This window comes from Falco naumanni, chromosome W (genome assembly GCF_017639655.2).
Source record: "Falco naumanni isolate bFalNau1 chromosome W, bFalNau1.pat, whole genome shotgun sequence".
NCBI lineage: Eukaryota > Metazoa > Chordata > Aves > Falconiformes > Falconidae > Falco > Falco naumanni.
The window spans coordinates 24,003,602-24,024,708 of NC_054079.1; the positions used below are offsets into that span (position 1 = coordinate 24,003,602).

The 21,107-nt window shown below is 42.9% G+C and overlaps 1 long non-coding RNA gene across 1 annotated transcript; it reads right to left on the reverse strand.

Annotated features, from left to right (window-relative positions):
- Positions 1 to 932: 932 nt before the first annotated feature.
- On the reverse strand, positions 933 to 19,184 carry LOC121080597. The gene is made up of 3 exons (XR_005825438.1): positions 19,173 to 19,184; positions 16,915 to 16,919; positions 933 to 1,017 (listed from the first exon to the last, which is right to left on the reverse strand). It is a non-coding gene; the product is annotated as an uncharacterized LOC121080597 (long non-coding RNA).
- Positions 19,185 to 21,107: the final 1,923 nt, after the last annotated feature.

Consider the following 21,107-nt stretch of genomic DNA (forward strand, 5'->3'; position numbering starts at 1 on the left):
AGGAGTAGGAACAGTGCAAGCGCTAACCACCTTGAATAAGTTTGGCTGCTGGCTTGCAAAACAAACTAATGCAACTTCATTAGCCTTGAGTGGACTATTTCTAGACGTTGATTCAATAAGGCATGCTATGCTGAGGAATAGAGCTGCAGTAGATTTTTCTATTATTAGTGCAAGGTCATGGTTGTCAGGATTTGGATGGGCTTTGTTGTATGAATCTGTCTGATCATTCGGAATCTATTAACAAAAGTATTGAAAACTTGCAAGGAGGAGCACAGAAACTACAGCAAAGTGATGGTTTTAACATTTTTTGAAATCTTTTTAGTAGATTAGGTTTAACTGCATGGATAAAAAGCTTATTAGAAATAGGTGTAGGATGCTTGTTCATTCTTGTATGTATTCTGATCTGTATTCCATGTGTGTTGAAATGTGTGCAAACTCTAATAGCTAGAGCATTGAAACAAGCCTTTTTTATATATAAAGAAGGGGGACGTGGGTATTTCTCAAGCCAGCTTGACAGCATCAGCATGCGAAAACCAGCCTTGAGAGAGAGACATAGTTATGCTCATTTGAAGTTAGCCATGGGAGCAAGAAGAGAAACTTTAAGATACGGAGCTGTCTGCAGAGCTTGTGGCCTTGTAGATAAAGGGAGTTTCTAAGTTGCTGTGTCTGCAATAGAAAAAAGAGCTAGAGTGGAAAATTACTGAGCATAGTTACAGGCTGATACATCAGCCCCCTGTAAAGGTATAAAAGGCTTGCTTGATTTTAATAAAGTGTCTTTGAAGTGTCTTCAAGTGTCTTTGAGTCTTCAATCCACGCTCGGAGTCCGTGCATCAATACGCCACAGCATGGTGCTTGGTTGCTGGCTGGGGTTGAACCACAACAGTCCTTTTTGGTGCCCAACGTAGGGCACGAAGGGTTGAGATAATGACAGGTCTAATCAGACTGTGTTAGATTAAATTGTTTGCAGTATTCATTGTATTAAATTAATAATAATTGGCTACAATGCTGGCTTCTCTGCTTTCAAATTTGCTGCCCAAGATCCCAGGGTTTCATTGTTTTGTTTACTTTACTTACAGTATATGTTCCCGGTTGTGTTGTTTGTTTACGTTGGGACCTGGGCTAAAGTTATTATAGTGTTGTACTATATAGAACTAGTCTATAATATGATGGACTCGTTGGTTATGAAACTAATCTGGTCTGTGTACTCAGTGTTGTCGCCTCTGTGTGTCTGGTGGCCCCTGCGGGGGAATGTCAACAGCTGTACCTTTGGCTTTGCTTTCCCAGAGAGTCAGCCTGTGGGTGAGGTCTACATCTTCCCTTTCTCCTCAGGGCTAATTAATGAAACATTTAGGATTTTAGGAGACTCTGAGTATCTTTGGTCCGCTGGAAGCTCCATAGTGTCAGTCCTGAACCTACAGATAGGAATACTGAATGCGGTTTTCATGTCCTGAATCTGGTGGAATTCTAAGCGACAAACTGTAACTACTGCTCTAGCCCCTGCAGCAGCTGCTGCAGCCTCTCCAGATGCCGCTCCACCCTCTGCGGCCGCTCCAGCCCCTGTGGCAGGTGCTGTGGCTGCTCCAGCCCCTGCTCCAGCCCCTGCTCCAGCCCCTGCTCCAGCCCCTGCTCCAGTCGCTGCAGCTGCTCCGGCTGCTCCAGCCCCCGCAGCTGGCGCTGCAGCTACTCTAGCCCCTGTAGCTACTCTAGCCCCTGCGGCAGGCATTCCAGCTACTTTGGTCCCTGAAACAAGTGATGCAGAAGACCGACTGCTGTCGGTGTTAGTGGCCCCTGTAGATAAAAAGAAATGGAAACGGAAAGCAGCTCGTTTGGTAAAGGAGGATGAAGGAGCAGGCCCATCACGTGAACAAGATGAAGAAAGCGAACAAAAGGTAACCTCTCCAATCCCTATCTCTGAGTGAACTGAGGAATACGTGGAAAGATTATGCCTGTCAACCAGGTGAACACGTTATCACCTGGTTGCTTCGATGCTGGCATAATGGGGCTCATAGTATAGAGTTGAAGGGTAGGGAAGCTAGGCAGCTGGGATCACTTGCTAGAGAAAGGGGCATTGATACGGCAATTGGAAAAGGAGCACAAATCATCAGCCTCTGGAAGCAACTCCTGTCAAGCGTGAAGGAAAGGTATCCGTTCAAGGAGGATACTGCATGTCGCCCAACCAAGTGGACCGCAATAGAGAAAGGTATTCAGTACTTGAGGAAATTAGCTGTGAAAGAGATGATCTATTATAACCTGAATGATCCACAGTCACCCATAGATCCTGATGAAGTCCCATGCACACGACCCACGTGGCAGAAATTGGTACAGACCGCACCATCAGCATATGCCAACTCATTGCCAATAATGGGTTAGTCAGACACTGCACCACCAACAGTGGATGAAGTGATTCATCAGCTTCGAGACTATGAAGATAGTGTCTCTACCTCCCTCATCTCTGCTGTAGAGAAACTGGTCCAGCAACTTGATGAGGATATATCCTACTCTCCACCTGTATGGACCCGCATTTCAGCTATCAACCATAGACGTCCTTCTGTTTGGGAGGGAGAATATAGGAGATACACACCATGGGGCACTCTGTGGTTTTATCTGTGAGACCACGGAGAGGACATAAGGAGGTGGGATAGAAAACCTACCTCAGTTCTGGAGGTACGAGTGCATGAACTACAAGGAAAAAACAATCACAAATAAAGAGTCTTCCAGGAAGGTTGCTGCTCCACTCTCCAGAGGGCAGTTTTCCCAGACAGTGGTAGGATTGACATTGCTCTTGATCCTGTGAAAAGGAATTCTAACCCATTCTGGAAAGACATACGTGAGCAGAACTACTCTACACTACATCTGCTTCACACCACTTGCTGTCCTGGTGGGGAGCCCCTAGACCAGGATTAGAGGGACCCTGCCTCCAGCCAGGTGGAGGCCAGGGATAATTGGGTTTATTGGACTGTGTGGATCCGATGGCCTGGCACATGGGACCCACAGGAATATAAAGCTCTAGTAGATACAGGTGCACAGTGTACTTTAATGCCATCAAGCTATGAAGGAGCAGGACCCATTTGTATTTCTGGAGTGACAGGGGGATTGCAGCAGCTAAGTGTATTGGAAGCTGAAATAAGCTTGACTGGGAATGAGTGGCAAAACATCTCATAGTGACTGGCCCAGAAGCTCCATGAATCCTTGGCATAGACTGTCTTAGGAGAGGGTATTTCAAGGATCCGAAAGGGTATCGGTGGACTTTTGGTATAGCTGCCCTGGAAACAGAGGAAATTAAGCAGCTGTCTACTTTGCCTGGTCTTTCAGAAGACCCTTCTGTGGTGGGGTTACTGAAAGCAGAGGAACAGCAGGTGCCTATTGCTACTACCATGGTGCACCGGCAGCAATAGTGCACCAACCGAGACTCCCCGATTCCCATCCAGGAGCTGATTCATCAACTAGAGAGCCAAGGAGTGATCAGCAGAACACATTCACCATTTAATAGCCCCATATGGCCAGTGCAAACGTCTAATGGAGAATGGAGACTAACAGTGGACTATTGTGGCCTGAATGAAGTCACGCCGCCATTGAGTTCTGCCGTAGCAGACATGCTAGAACTTCAATATGAACTGGAATCAAAGGCAGCCGGTATGCTACTATTGATATTGCAAATGCGTTTTTCTCAATCCCTTTGGCTGCAGAGTGCAGGCCACAGTTTGCTTTCACTTGGAGGGGTGTCCATTACACCTGGAATCGACTGCCCCAGGGGTGGAAACACAGCCCTACCATCTGCCACGGACTGATCCAGGCTGCGCTGTAACATGGTGAAGCTCCAGAACACCTGTAATACATTGATGACATCATCGTATGAAGCAATACAGCAGAAGAAGTTTTCGAGAAAGGGGAGAAAAGTATCCAAACCCTTCTGAAATCCAGTTTTGCCATAAAACAGAGTAAAGTCAAGGGACCTGCACAGCAGATCCAGTTTTTGGGAATAAAATGGCAAGATGGACATTGTGAAATCCTCATAGATGTGATCAACAAAATAACAGCAATGTCTCCACCAACTAATAAGAAAGAAACTCAGGCTTTCTTATGTGTCATTGGTTTTTGGAGAATGCGCGTTCCAAACTACAGTCTGATTGTAGCCCTCTTTATCATGTGACCTAAAAGAAGAATGATTTTAAATGGGGTCCTGAGCAACGACAAGCCTTTGAACAAATTAAACGGGAGATAGTTCAAGCAGTAGGTCTTGGGCCGGTTTGGACTGGGCAAGATGTAAAGAATGTGCTCCACACTGCAGCCAGGGAGAATGGCCCTACCTGGAGCCTCTGGCAGAAAACACCAGGGGAAACTCAAGGACGACCTTTGGGCTTTTGGAGTCGAGGATATAAAGGATCCGAGGCTCACTATACTCCAACTGAAAAAGACGTATTGGCAGCTTATGAACGGGTTCGAGCTGCTTCAGAAGTGATTGGTACTGAAGCACAGCTCCTCTTGGCACCCCAGTTACCAGTGCTAGGCTGGATGTTTAAAGGGAGGGTTTCTTCTACATATCATGCAACTGATGCTACATGGAGTAAGTGAATCGCGTTGATTACACAATGAGCTTGGATAGGAAATCCCAATCGTCCAGGAATTTTGGAAATTATTATGGATTGGCCAGAAGGTGAAGATTTCAGAATGTCACCAGAGTAAGAGGTGGCACGTGCTGAAGAAGCCCCTTTGTTTAATGAACTGCCAGAACATGAGAAGCAATATGCCTTGTTTTCTGATGGGTCCTGCTGTATTGTAGGAAAGCATCATAGGTGGAAAGCAGCTGTATGGAGTCCCCTATGACATGTTGCAGAAACTACTGAAGGAGAAGGTGAATTGAGCCAGTTTGCAGAAGTGAAAGCTATCCAGCTGGCTTGAGATATTGCTGAACGAGAAAGGTGGCCGATACTTTACCTCTATTCTGACTCATGGATGGAGGCAAATGCCCTGTGGGGGTGGTTACAGCAATGGAAGCAAAGTAATTGGCAATGCAGAAGTAAACCCATCTGGGCTGCTGCATTATGGCAAGATATCGCTGGTCAGGTGGAGAACCTAGTTGTAAAGGTATGTCATGTAGATGCTCATGTACCCAAGAGTCGGGCTACAGAGGAACATTTAAACAACCAGCAGGTAGATCAAGCAGCTGAGATTGAAGTGGCTCAGGTAGATCTGGATTGGCAACATAAAGGTGAATTATTTATATCTCGGTGGGCCCGTGACACGTCAGGTCATCAAGGACGACATGCAACGTATAGATGGGCCCGAGATCAAGGGGTGGACTTGACCATGGACAGTATCACACAGGTCATTCTTGAATGTGAAAGGTTCTACAATTAAGCAAGCCAAACCATCAAAGCCTCTGTGGTGTGGAGGACGATGGCTGAAATATAAATAGGGTGAGGCTTGGCAAATTTACTATATCACACTCCCACAGACCCGCCAAGGCAAGCGCCATGTGCTTACAATGGTGGAAGCAACCACTGGATGGCTGGAAACATACCCTGTGCCCCATGCCATGTCCTAGAAACACGCTCCTGGGCCTTGAAAAGCAAGTCTTATGGCCACATGGCACCCCAGAAAGAATTGAATTGGACAACGGTACTCATTTCCAAAAAAACCTCATAAGACACCTGGGCCAAAGACCATTGTATTGAGTGGGTATATCACATTCCCTATCATGCACCAGCCTCTGGGAAAACTGAACAATATAACGGACTTTTAAAGACTACACTGAAAGCAATGGGTGGTGGAACTTTCAAACATTGGTATAAACATCTAGAAAAGACTACCTGGTTGGTCCATACCAGAGGATCTGCTACCCGAGCTGGTCCTGCCCAGTCAAAGCTTTTGCGTACTGTAGAGGGGGATTCCTGTAGTGCACCCTAAAAATATGCTTGAGAAAACATTCTGGGTCATTCCTGCCTCAGGCAAAGTCAAACCCATTTGTGGGATTGTTTTTGCTCAAGGGCCTGGGAGCACTTGGTGGGTAATGTGGGAGGATGCGAAAATTCGATATGTGCCTCAAGGGGATTTGATTTTGAGTGAAAACAGCCAATAAATTGAGTGATGTTAATTGCTACATAACACTGTATATTGTCACTGGTAGCAGCAGTAGTATTTGAACCCATACCCCCAAAGAGACTGGATATGTATTAGTACACTGGGTATATTGTGGCATCCATCTCTACCAGTTTGAATTTGAAGATTTGAACCTTATTTCTCTTCAACTGCCACACCAACGAAGAATGACTTTGGTGAAACCAGATCAGTGCAGCTGTAATAGGATCAGAACCGGCTTCAAAATCCAACAATCCAATGCCTTGTACCATCTTCCCTGCCTAGAAAGACTGTTATAACAGATGGAGCCCATCATCATGGACTAAATGAACTCAATGGATTTTAGAGGGATGGTCCATAGACAAAGGGAATGATATCTGTTTATTTATGTTAAAGGACAGGAGAGGTGATGATGTATTGGAGAACATAACATGACGTAAATGGTATGGAATAAGGGGTGGATACTGTCCTGGTTTCAGCTGGGATGGAGTTAATTTTCTTCTTAGTAGCTAGTACAGTGCTGTGTTTTGGCTTTGATGTGAGAACAATTTTGATAACACACTGATGTTTTTAGTTGTTGCTGGGTATTATTTATACTAAGTCAATGACTTTTCAGTTTCCTAGGCATTGCCAGCAAGAAGGCTGGAGGGTCACAAGAAATTGGGAGGGGACACAGCCAGGTTATTTGATCCAAACTAGACAAAGAGGTATTCCATACTATGGGATGTCATGCTCAATATATAAACTTGGGGGTTTGGCTAGGGCCTGCTGATCGATCATTGCTTGGGGACTGGGTGGGCATCGGTCAGCAGGTGGTGAACAGTTGTATTGTGCATTACTTGTTTTCTTTCTCCCTTTCCCCTTGGATTTTATTCTGGCCTTTACACCCCACCCCACCCTTTTCATTATAACTGTTATTGTTGTTGTTGTTGTTGTTATTATTATTATTTCATTTTTATTCCATTTCAGTTATAAATTGTTCTTATCTTAACCTTCGAGTTTTACATTCCTTTCCAATTCTCCTCCCCATCCCTCTGGGTGAGAGGGGAGTGAGTAAGCAGGGTGGTACTTAGTTACCAGCTGGGGTTAAACCACAACAACAACCTATGTTATAAATAAAGGTACAGGTGAATCATTCATTTTCCTAAAATTAACTCGGCACAGGTTGAATCTTCAAGTCTTTAATCAGTTCTTAGACAACAAGATACATGTAAATGGCACTTTCCTTGAATAAGAATCAACTGTAGGCACTGACTACAGAACAGCAGCATTCAGCACTTCCTTTGTGGTGTGTTGTGAGTTAAAACAAGAGCTAATTAATGGCTTCCATTGCTATTTCCAAATACTTTTAAAAAATAATATTATTACTTGTTTCTAAAATGAGAGGACAGCTTTCTCAGATAGAAACATAATTCAAGATGCTAAGAAACTAGCAAATATGTTGCTGACTTTTTGCTGCACTGGACATAAATTGTAATATGAACATAAAGTGTAATATAGTAGAAATGCAGCATGATAATTAGTGCTTGTTCCATTTCATCTATTAGAGATAATAGCAAATACAACATCCTCATTTCCTCATTGCTGATGACAGCATTGCCAGACTCTTTGACTGTAATTTTTTTTTCTCTATGTGCTGCAGAGGAAGCTTTGAACAAAGCTCAAAACAGGTCCTCAAAACTTTTTTTGACAAAATAATACTAAATCAAGGTATTGATACATCAGGCAATTGTGATAACAGAATCCAGTATTTCCCTTCCAACCTTTGAGTATTTAAATACATTATTAACAAAATCTGTTTAAAACAAGAAATGAATGTAAGCCAGCAAAATGATGAAGCTACTCATTCAAAATACCTTCACCTCTTAAAAAAATTATCCTATTTGTTATCTAACATTGCTTCAGAAATAGCATATTCATGACATATGCATTCTTTTCCCAGGCAGTGGTAGCACTTCAGTAGGTTTCTTATGTACTCTGACAGTTTACATATTTGCTTATTTGTTCTTGACACCAATGTAATAGGAAGGTCTTCTGGGGACACTCATGATGCCCTTGTTCAAATGTTATCACCAAATGGAAGGAAGGGCTGAGACAATTTCCCTGCTTTTATGGAGATATCACTGAGCATGTTATGTTAAATCACCCCTCTCTGAGACGATTCACTTTCAAACATCACAAACAAATTTTAAAGAAATGAAGTTTGTGCCTGGAACATATCAAATGGCAATTATTTAAAAAAAAATAATCCTTAGAGCGCATACTGTTCTCCACTACAAACAAATATGTTGTGTGCCATATCCATGGCAATACATTCAGTTCAGATTCAAAGAAACAATGTACACATTTGTCCTCCAAAATACAGCTTGATAGAAATTAAATGATATATCCTGGATGCCTTCACTGACTGCAATTATAAGAGGGTACATGCAAGCAAACAAAAAACCTCTCTCTTCATTTTATTCCCCTCCATGTTTGACACACTGCCTTGGTATATAGGATTTATTATGGATAAAAGGTGGAGATTTTTTATGGAACTTTTTTTAAAAAATATTGTTAGAATCTCTTTATTCTGCAGTCAAACGCAATGACTATTAAAGAAGGTGTTTATATTATTTCAAAAGGCTATATACAACAGCACATCAGACATTTGATAACATGCTTCTCATTAATGATCAGACTAATCTCCATATTTTTCTTGTGCTGTGATTTGCATACAATGTTATAAAAAACAAAATTGTAATTATATATAAGTTTCTTTCCCTTACCATGTCTTCAGGTGCACTGTAAAATCATTTTCAGTAAGTTATCCTTATAATAGGAGCTCATTTAGCTATAGTCTCATATCTTAGTCCAGAACAAGACTTCACACAATTTAGAACACCTGTCAATTATGTAAACTTTATTAAATCAGTGCAAGCAGTGTATCTGCCATGACATTTCTTCTATTAATTTGCATAGTAAATGTTGGTTTTAAACTTTTTGAAAGTTGTATAACTTATATAAACATCTTCAGATGTATTGGGTTTACGTGGCAAGGTTTTTGTAGCGGGGGTGCTGTGGTGCAAGGGTAGCTTTTGTGAGAAGATGTGTGCCAGACACAGCTGATTGCAGCCAGCTCCAAAACAGTCCTACCGCTGGCCAAAGCCAAGCCCATCATCAGCTCAGCTATGAAAACATATTTTTAAAAGGGCAAAAATGCCACACAGGCAGAGTACTAAGGAAAAAAAGTGAGAAACAGCAATGTGAACACCAAGGTCAGAGAAGAAGGAGGGGAGGAGGTGCTCCAGGTGCTGGGTATTTCCCTGCAGCCTGTAGAAGAGACCATACTGGAACAGTTGTATATTTCCTGAAGGAATTGTGGCCCATGGAGAACTCATGCTGGAGCAGATTTTCCTGACAGAACCCGAGAAAGATCCCATGCTGGAACAAGGGAAAAGTGTGAGGAGGAAGGAGTGGCAGAGAGGAACCATTATGTTCCCAAGAGCTGCAGTTGGGGTTCCCAAGATTAAGAGCCACTATGTTCTGCACTGCATCACTATTCAATGCTGTAAAGCAAGCATAAATCCTAACCTTTGAACGCTATCTAAAAGCCTTTCCTCCTGGTATTTATCTTGAGCAGGACAGGAAAGGAGTCCACAGTGTGATAGGATTACAATTGATCCTTGGAGGAAAAGCAAACTGAAATGTTGACTCTACAACTACTGCAAGCAATACCTGCAAGCCTGGCTGAGTGAGGACTAAGTGTCTGGTCACACAGAGGAGTATCTCTTTGCATTGGGTCTGTGGAAAACATAGGCATGATTTGTGTCAAAATAGAATATGGTGTGATAAGTGTAACTGTTGTGCCCTGTGTGGATCTAAAATAATTTGTGATCACTATAACCTATATCACAATTGTGATGAATGTTTGAATCAAATTGAGAACATGTAAAAATAAAATATAGATGAATGTGCTTCTCTCTTAAAACAATGTAACCACTTCTTAGAAACCCTGCCTAGAGCTGATGCAATCACTGCTTAGAAAAGCCTGCCAAAAGATGAAACCATGAGACTTTCAGAAGATCCAATAAGAGAAAAGCGTGCCAAGAGACAAAGACCTCGAGACTTCCAAAAGACCCAATAGGAGGAGAAGGCATACCCCAGCAACTCAAGTGACCCAATAGGAGGAGAAGGCGTACCCCAGCAACTAAATTGACCCAATGGAAGAAGAGCAGGATGATTATCTGGCGAAAAGAGATTGGTCAAGATGCTGGTATAAAAGATGCTGCTTTTAGAATTCGGTGTGTGTGTGGTGGAGCTAATGGAGGCTCTCCATGCACCCAGCGCTGCTTTGCTTATTGCTTCTCAGCCTAAATTGATTGAACCCAAATAAAATTGTATGGTTTTTTTTATAAAATTGGATTCCAGTCATCTATAACAGGTCTGACTGAGAGGAAGTTATGAAGTTAACTTTCTTCATAGGAGCCCATATGGTGCAGTGCTTTGCATTTGTTGGTAAAAAGTGTTGATAACACACCATTGTTTTGGTTACTGCTGAACAGTGCTTGCACAGTGTCAAGGTTTTCTTCCACCACCTCAAAGTGAGTAGGCTGGGGATGGGCAAGAGGTTGGGATAGCCAAGACAACTGAACCCAACTGACCAAAGGGATATTCCATACCATATGACATCATGCTCAGCAATAAAAGCTCAGGGGAGGAAGGAGGAAGGGGGGGGATGTTTGTGGTTATGGCGTTTGTCTTCCCAAGCAACTGTTATGTGTGCTGAGACCCTGCTTTTCAGGAAGTGGCTGGAAATCTGCCTGATGATGGGGAGTAGTGACCAAATTCCTCCTTTTGCTTTGCTTCTGCACACAGATTTTGCTTTTCTCTTCAAACTACCATTATCTCAACCCAAGAGGGTTTTTTCATCTTATTTTCTTCCCCTCTCCTGTTGAGGAGGGGGAGTAGAAGAGTGACTGGGTGGGGGTCTGGCATCCAACCAAGGTCAATCCACTACAGTCCTTTTGGTACCCAATATGAGGCTCGAAATACTGAGTTTTGGACTGAGCATGCTATAGCTGTGGTAGTTATTAATTGGCAGGAATCTGTGCGGGTCACAAGAGCTTTCTTTCTTCACTGTATAATAGAGCCTAGGGTTTGTTAGTGGCTGCTTTCAGGTCTTGCTAAACTGCTGGCTGCTCTCCATTTTGCTGAGCCTGGGAACATTTCGATAAAAACAATGGTTATGTGCTTGGCCCTTGCACTGATGCCCTTGTTATGCTGATTGAGCTATCTTGTGGAGAGAATGAGGGAATGCACTGCCCTTTTCTCCACTGGGATTGATGTGGATTCTTTTGTTGCATGGGATCCTGACATTCTTGTACATCCTTTATGTAAGCTGTTTGATTAACATCATCTTTTTGTTGTGTGTGAAACCTGGTTTCATTTTGGCATAGGACAAAACAGCTTGTTGGTGAAGCAACAAGGAAATGTGGCCCTGAGCTGGTTGGTCTCTGGGTGGCAGGGTGTATGGGAGGATTTGGTTAGGTGCCTAGGGTGGTTATCACCTCCTATAGCCTGGGATTTTACACCTGAACAGGCATGTAATCCTGTTGAATTGGCACACCACTTGATGGAAGGGTGCAGTGCCTTGCCTACCCCAATGAAAACCAGCAGGTCTTAGCACTGTATTGGGGCTTGGCCTCTGCCTATTGAGCTCCATTCAGCACCATCAGAGGAGCGTGGTTAATACAGGAACACAAACCACATCTGATAACACCATGGATGATATAGGGACCCAAACCCCAACTACAGTAATTACCCCAGTAGTGAAAAAGAAGCATCGGACATGGAGGTTGACAGGCTCGTATCATCAATTAGTACAGGAGGAGGAAGGTTCTGATCAGGAAGCCAGTCCTTCAGCAAAGAAACAAGAGGAAGAAGTGAGAGAAATCACCTGAGAGGCAGAAACTATCTGGTCCCTGACCATGTGCAAACTTTGAGACATGTAGAATGACTACAGCTGCCATCCAAGTGAGTAGATTGCTGTCTGGTTGCTCTGATGCTGGGATAGTGGGACCAAAAATCAGGAATTAGAGGGTAATGAAACCCAGCAGCTGGGATCCCTTGCTAGGGGCTGGGGAACTGACAGAGAATCAGAAAAAGAGGCAACAATTTTCAGCCTCTAGAGAAAGCTCTTGTCAAGCATGAAGGCCAGCTTCCCTCAAGAAAGATTTTGTGAATTACCAAGGGAAGTGGACTACTGAAGAGGAACACATCCAATACCTGAGAGAATTAGTGGTGCTGGAAGTCATCTACAGTGTCCTGGATGACAACCTGATGTGAGAAAATACAGTGAGAAACCTAAAACTCTGCTGCAGGCAGGAGTTGCATAGATAACACACAAGTAGGAGCCTCACTGTCTGCAAGAGGTCTGGAGCTCAGCCCACTCAGCACTTCAAGAAGGGACAGTACAGATGTAGATGAGCTCAACAAGAATGTAAATAAGGAGCCTTCTGACAAGGACCTGCTAACTGCTAAAAGAAAACAAACTACTGAAGTGATAAGACTCAAGGATACTAGGGTAAAATAATTGTGGTAGTGGGAGAGCAAGACCTCCTACTGTGATAAACGCAGTCATGATTCATGTCAAAAATAGAATGTACTGTGATAAGTATAATTGTTGTACCCTGTGTAAATCTGGGACCTGTATCACAGTTGTGGTGAGTGGGCACGTGTGGTTCTCCTTTAAGACAATGTGATGGCTTCCCCTGAGGCAATCGCTGCCTGGAAAAGCCTGCCAAAGGAGATAAGGAAAGCGAACCACGCCAGAGAAGGCCCCCCAAAGGAGACAAAGACCTTGAGATTTGAAAAAGCGTGCCAAAGGAGAGCCAATGGGAGGAGAAGGTGTACCATAACGACCCAATGGGGAAAGAGCAGGATGAACATCCGGCGAGAAGAGATTGGTCAAGATCCAGGGATAAAAAAGACGCTGCTTTTAGGACTCAGGTGTGTGTGTGGTGGAACTAATTGAGTTCTCAGCGCACCCAGCACTGTTTTTGCTTATTGTTTCTCAACCTAAATGGATTGAACCCCCCAAAAAATTGTTTTAATTGTTGTAATTTATAACAATTTGGTGACCCCGACGTGATCTTGCTGTGCTTTCCTGAACTGTGACTTTTTGAGGGGCGCCCCACAGACTGTGGCTCAAGGGTAGCAGTCTAGGTCAGTCTCCAGAGATCAACGAACAAAAGAGAAACAATAACCAAAAGGGATTGGAGCTCCTAGGGAAAAACTGCAGTATAAAGGACCCGTAATTCTGGTGCACGAAGATCCAAATGAAGACGACGGAGTCGTGAGTATAAGGGACACCATTCGGTTGGGTGGGTATCTGTTACTTGTGTGATTGAGACTGAATCTAATTCTGGAAACGGACTCTAGGTTTGGAGCCAGGATTTGAATTCCGAAGCGAGTGTGGAGGTCTTCTAACCGCGGTTCCAAACTCCCGCAAGGGACTTGGCCGGTGAAGGACCGAAGCGGTTCCTATAGGATTCGTGGGTGGGATCTCGACTCCTATAGGGTATGTGAGTGGGTGAAGGGTTCAGCCCCCTGCAGGACACTCTTACCGGTAACTAAAGAAAGAAGGAAAGAGTTCAAATCAATAACTACCACCGCAGAGCTGCGGCATCCCAACAGTCCAATTTGTTTTCAAGTCTGGTGGGGAAACATTCCATCCCATGTTAGTTTGTTCCATTTTTTTATAGAGTTGTTACAAGTTGTTCTGCTTAACCACACCTTCCACCCAACAATGGTGTACATGCCTAACATTCCTCAGGGATGCACCTTGATCCCCCTGACCCCAAGCCTAGGCACATGCACAGGGGTTTGGTTAAGTTTTGCAGGATCAGCCTCCCCTGCTGCTCCATGGCATCAGTCGGTTTCCTACTTTAACAAGGTATAGATAAATCTCTGCAGTGGTGTTATCTTCCTGCCTTAATGCATTCACTGTGGTGACGGCATGAGTTTCCTGCCATAGCAATGTTGAGACAACACACCTGCTGTGGCAATGGTGGGTCTCACCAGCACAGTCTCTCACATAGGGTGAGCCTACTCCATGCTGCATACAGGTTGTTCTTAACTCTTATCACTCCCCAGTTGAAAGGTTCCCACTCAGGGAGAGCATTACCATTCCTTCAAAGCACTGGGTAGGCTAGCACCCTGCCCCCATGGCAGTTGTAGCATCAATATCCCCTTCCATGAGTGCTTGCTCCCACACCTTTTTCCAGAATTTGGCAGGATCTGGTCCCAATGCTGCAACCTGGACTGGTTGTTGAACATGACCCAAGGTCTCCTCCAATAAACCTATCACAGATGGCTCAGGATCACAGTCAGACAACAGGACAAGGACCACGTCCCCCTGCTGCCCCAAAGGGAATAGACTCTGCTCACTCTACACGGCACCATTCTGCTCCTCCCACCAGCCCCAACTGTGTGAATCAGGCAATAGTGGAGAATCTGGTAGTGCCAAAGGTACCTTATTGGCCATCATCTCTGCAACCAGGGATGTGGCTGCTTCAACTGCAGCCTTTGTCTCCCTGTCCACTTCTTAGTAAGTCTAAGACTAATCTCCATGTTAACTATGATCTAACAATAGTTTAAGGTCGCATTGGGCTTTGTTTCTTTTATCCTTTTTAACACTATCCCACAGGCAAGAAACTGGTCCTTCCTTTTTTTTTTTTTGCCAAACATTATTGTCTGTATCTTCCATATGACTAAATGTAAGTGACCAGTTCTTCATAGGTGTTACTATTAGCTTGACATGTTTTGTCTCTTGTATTTTGGTCATTTTTCTACTTGCCCACTTGCTTGGGGTCTGTGGGGTCTATGCAGTTGCCAATTGATTTTTAATGCATTACTTATTGCTTGTACGACTTGTGCACAAAAGTGTGAGCCCCTGCCTGAAAAGATGCTCTTAGGTACCCCAAATCTCGGTACTATTTCTTATGACGTGCGGAATTAAACTCTATAACTCGAAAGTTATAAAGTAGGTATGTTTATTGCGCGCAGATTCACGGAGGATCACTCCACCACAAGCGTGCATGCCTGAAGTGACGAACCATCTCATATTTATACAATAAAACAAATGAATATTCAATTAATGCCTATATATATTTGTTACCTAAACCCGCCTACTCTCGCTTCGTATGTTAATTAGTTTATCAGTCCTTTTCCTGGAATGTGGTGGTCTTGCAAGTTTGCAGCTAATTCATGTCCTTGTCAGCCATCTAGTTTTCTTTAGCAAGGAGATTTAGTGCTCCCTCTAGATAACATTGGAATGTTTCTCATCCTTTTTATAAATAGCGCCTTTTGTTAGAGGAAGAACAGACTCTTTCTTTCATTAGTTATTTCCTTAAAATTATATGGTTACGTGACCAATCACCACACCTACACTCCTTGAGCAGACATATACAATCACAATCGATGTTTATCATCCCTATTTCACACTATTTCTTCATATCAATCCCCCCTTTTCTATCAAACTAAGTAAATTCTTTTACTTAAGCAGTCTTCCGGAATGATATAAAGCATCATACATAAGTGTTACCCTTTTAAACATTCTCCAAACCCACAAATATAACATAATAGTTAGTATTAAGGAAATTCCTAAACTGATCAATAAGATCACGATGGGGTGTGCCATAGCATTAAGAATTCCTGGTGCAGAAGGTGACCAGTCAAAAAGAGTATCCCACCAATTATGGTTTCAGTCGGGAAATCATTTACATATTCATTACAATTCCGGGAATTCATTTACATCTTTCGCTCCTGCGCAATGTCCTTCAGGAGTGGTTGTCTGGGGGTCTTTAGGATGAAGATCAGGAGTCTTCCTCCAGTGAACTTTTTTACCTTCTTGTTTCTGTGCAGACTCTGAGCATGATTCAAATTCCTTGTTTAGGTAGCATTATATACACAACAGAAACTTAGGACCAGATGGCCCTTATAAAGATAATGAATGCCATTGCAATTTTGTCCCCCCTCAAGGCAGTCTCAAAAAGTAACATTCCATCATTTTGCCATATTTGAATGCTGGAGACATTTTTCACTGTAACAGGCAAATCATTCTTTTTATACCACCCCAGCAGAGTTCTTATTGGTATCTCATCATACTTTATGCCTCTATTTGAAAATATGTCTATTATCATTGTTAACATAGGGCTTGTGTCTCTGTCCACTCTTAATAGTTCTAGTGAATCTATGATCAGCTCCATGTTGTTAACAAGGCTGCAGCAATTTTGTCTCTCCTCGAGGCAGCCTCAAAAAGTACCTTTCCAACACTTTGCCATGTCTGAACGCTGAACACCTTTTTCATTGTAATTGACAAATCATACTTTTTACACCATACTAGCAGAATTCTTATTGGCATTCTATCATACTTTACACCACTTCTTTAAAATATATCCATAAGCATTAAAAATATAGAATTTATCTCCCTGTCCACTTTTAATTGTTCTAGTAAGTCTAAGACTAATCTCAGTGTTGTTGCAATTTTATCCCTCCTTGAGGCAGCCTCAGAAAGTAACTTTCCAGTACCTTGCCATGTCTTGATATTGGAGATATTTTTCAGCTTAACACATCATTTATTTTGCACCACCCCAACAAAGTTCTTACTGCCATCTTGTCATACTTTACACCTCTTTTCTATGCTAACAATGCTTATAGATATATTTGAAATTTTCCTCTGCTGAAATCTGCACACCCATATCATTTAGTCCCCAACTACATTGGGCACCAATAGTAGACAGCAAATATTACAATACACCCATATCAATTAGTCATCAACAGCTCACCTCTCACAGTAGCTGTTACATGATCCAGATCACAGATTCTCCCCACTTATCTCAGCTATATTGGGCACTGTCATCACCACTCAAAACTTCAAATGTCCAAATCAGTGTGCCCCACATTGGGTGCAAGTTGTTGTAGTTGGAATCCAAATCAGTTTGCCTCACACAGGGCACCAATTGTCACAGCACAAACAAAACTAGTAGACTACAATAAGGCTTTTACCATCAATCATATTCTACTATCCATACTGCATCTCATTCCTCCAGAGACAAAGCCAGACCACACTACTACTCCCCCTCCCACACTCCTCAGAGCTATTTAACCACTTAGTGGGAATGAGCTACAGCTGCACACTGTCCATGTTAATCAACCTACTGCCTTCATAGCAAGGCCACAGCTGCATATTATCAATGTCAATCAACCCACTGCCTTCACTCCTCTACAGGTTAAGTTTAAAACTTTTAAAAAAGAAAATTCAAAAGAAACAGTTTTATCGGCTAGGATTTTCAACAAATCATCTTCCAAGATTCAGCATAAGAGATTTAATCTCCATCATCCTATCTAGAGCATTTTTTTTTTGTCAGTATGAAAATAATTACACTAAGACTCTCACTGCCTTTAAGTCATTTTTTTTATATACAGCCTTGAAAAGGGCTGATCAATATAATTATTTGTTGTGAAAAATAAATACAAGTTATATACACAAAAGGTTGCTCCATGTATCTTAATGCATATATCTATATGGAGATTTCAAGTGTCTGCTACTGCCAGAGAAGCAATATGCTGCTTAAAGAGGCAGTGATAGCATGAATTGGTCAGGCAATTGGACTAGATGATCATTGTAGGTCCCTTCCAAGTGAAATAGCCTAGCCTATCCTATCCTGTTCTATCCTATTCTATTCATCTCTCTGCCAATCTATGCAAAACATTACTAGAGCGTGGAAACTATCCCCAACTGTGATTAAAAAGCATTTTATGAAGCTTGTTAAACAGAGCACAGGAACCTTTCATCCTAAACATCAGTGATATTTTAATTATGCAAAATGGATTACAAGAGGTTTATCCATGTGCCTATGCATCTATTTATATTGGGTTTGGTGGCAAGGTTTGAGTAGTAGGGGGGCTGCAGGGTTGGCTTCTGTGAGAAGATGCCAGAAGGTTCCCCTATGTCTAACAGAGCCAATGCCAACTGGCTGCAAGATGGACCTACTGCTGGCCAAAGCTGAGCCAATCAGTGATGCTGATAGCGCCTCTGTGATAACATATTTAAAAAGGGAAAAAAACTGCTGCACAACAGCAGCCAGAAAGGTGAGAAGTGAGAATATGTGAGAGAAACAACTCTGCAGACAACAAGGTCAGTGAAGGAGGAGGAGGCACTCTAGGCACTGGAGCAGAGATTCCCCTACAGCCCATGGATAAGACCATGATGAAGCAGGTTGTGTCCCTGTAGCCCATGGAGGTCTATGGTGGAGCAGATATCCACCTGCAGCCTGTGGAGGACCCCATGCTGGAGCAGGTGGATGTGTCCTGAAGGAGGCTGTGACCCTGTGGAGAGCCCATGCTGGAATGAGTTTTCTGGCAGGACTTGTGACCCCAGGGGGGACCCATGCTGGAACAGTCCATTCCTGAAGGACTGCACCCCGTGGAAAGAAGCCATGATGGAGCAGTTTGTGGAGGACTGTGTCCCGTGGGTTGGACTCCATGTTGAAGCAGGGGAAGAGTGTGAGGAGGAAAGAGTGGCAAAGATGGATGATGAACTGACCACAACCCCCATTCCCTGTCCCCCTGTGCCACTCGGGGGTAGGAGGTAGAGAAGCTGGGAGTCAAGTTGAGCCTGGGAAGAAGGGAGGGATGTGTGGTAAATGTTTTAAGATTTGTTCTTATTTATCGTTATCCTACTTTGGTTTGATTGGCAATAAGCTAATTTCCCCATGTTGAGTCTGTTTTCCGGAGATAAGTGATCTCTTTGTTCTTATCTTGACCCATAAACCTTTTGTTAAAAATTTTCTCCCCTGTCCAGTTGAGGAGGGTCCATCTTGGAGCTGGCTGGCACTAGCTCTATCAGACATGGGGTAAGCTTCTGTAAGCTTCTCACAGAAGCCACCCCTGTAACCCCCCCACTACCAAAACATTGCCATGCAAACCTACTACATTCCACCCCTTGCCTCTGTGAATCACATACTTAAGAATTATGATTAAAATACACACTAATCACACAATATATATTATCTTCACAAACTTGCATCAATAAAAAGATTTCCCCACACCAAAATCAAAACAACATCATCATGACACCGACAAAAGTGGACAATTTACACACACTCCACCCCTTGTCCCTTCACCACAATTACAACAAATTCCCCAGTCATTCCACTCTTTGCCATCTAGCAATGTTCAGTCCATGTTTTCCCTGTTACCTCTCATAACTACTAACCTTATTTCAAATTCCTCATGCCTCATGTTGGGCACCAAAAAGGACTATGATGGATTAACCTTGGCTTCATGCCACGTGCCCACCAAGCCACTTTATCACTCCCCCTCCTCGACTAGACAAAGAAGAGAAAATATAATGAAAGGTGTGTGTGTCGAGATAAGGACAGAGACATCACACAGCAATTACCATCATGTGCAAAACAGACTCGACTTGAGAAAATTACTTTATTGCCAATCAAATGAGAGTAGGGTAATGAGAAATAAAAACAGATCTTAAAACACTTTTACCCAACCTTCCCATCATCCTGGGCTTGACTTCAATCCCGATTTATCTACCTTCTCCCTCTGAGCAGTGCAGGGAGATGGGGAATCGGGGTTGCGGTCAGTTCCTCATCCATCTTTGCTTCTCCTTCCTCCTCATACTCTTTCTCTGCTCCAGCATGGGGTCCCACCTGTAGAGGAATTTTTAAAAGACCGAGGACATATGTTACCATTGTCCAATTTGCAAAACCCCAGCCCTGTTAGTTGAAAATGCAGAGCAACTTTAAATTGTCCTTGAAACAAGCAGTGTGAGAAAGAAAACAAGCTATGCAGAAGTGCTGGGGTCTGCAGCGGGTCTGCAGACAAGTTAGTTGACTTCAAAGACTTAGCCGTGTACCTTTAAGACAGCCACAAATTGTCAGGTATGTAAACAGGATGTGAAGAATCAGAACTTAGAACCGGAAGCATATGGGCACCTACAGCAACAGCAAATAGCAAGCAAGAAGAAGGACACAAAAACCTATCAGGGTCTAACACCTGCACTGTCTAAGATATATAAATAGTTTGTATAAACAATAAAGGCCATTTTGTCTGAACCCAGCCACGCAGACATAGTGTTTCTTTTCAGTTCGCCTCGACTTGTGTCACCACACAGAAGCTATGAAGACCGCGACAAAAAAAAAACGCAGCAGGGCTCTCAACTGATATCCTCTCTGAGAGAGGGGAGAGTGTTACATATCTGCTATTAGTTAGAATTAATTAACCACATTTGATTAGGAATATAGAGTTATAAGAAATATTTTAATGGAATTTGTGTTTGCATAGCAACCGACAGCTACTATGAAATCCTCTACAGCCCCGTACCAAGGGTCAGAATCACCTAGTAGGAATGATTAGAACTTAGATAACAGTTTCATAATTGGATACAGTGTTTATGTGTAGCCTAAGAGAAAGTATTGAGATGTCAGAATGTAGAATTAATGGGAACTGGGGAGAGTCGAATGAAGCAACTCATAGTTACCTGCCAAGAAACAGCGAACTTTAGTAAAAGGTAATTCCGGCAGGAGGTATTGCGACCACCAACTCATATACCACCTACCCGAATAATACCCCAGACCCATTTCTAGACCTTTCGAACCTTTACTGCACAGAATCGGATATGGAAGGAGAGTATGTTAATGATTTTCGGGAAATACTATGTTTATGCATGAATACTTAATGAATATGTATAAGTCCTATATAAGATGTATGATTTTGAAACTTGGTGTGCGTTGATCGTGAGAGGACTCACTCACGCACCTGGCTGTTGATAAAGAAGTGTCTGCTTATCTGCATCACATTGGTGTTGATAAGTTCTTTATTCCAAGATTTCGGTAACAAGAGCACTAAGGAAGACCGTGATGGAATTAGACGCGGCAATTAAGCTCTTAACTAGTATCCTCTTTAAGAGAGGTGAGAGCACTAAAGAAAAAGAAGTGGAAGCTTTAGTTCGCTGGGCATGAAAAAAG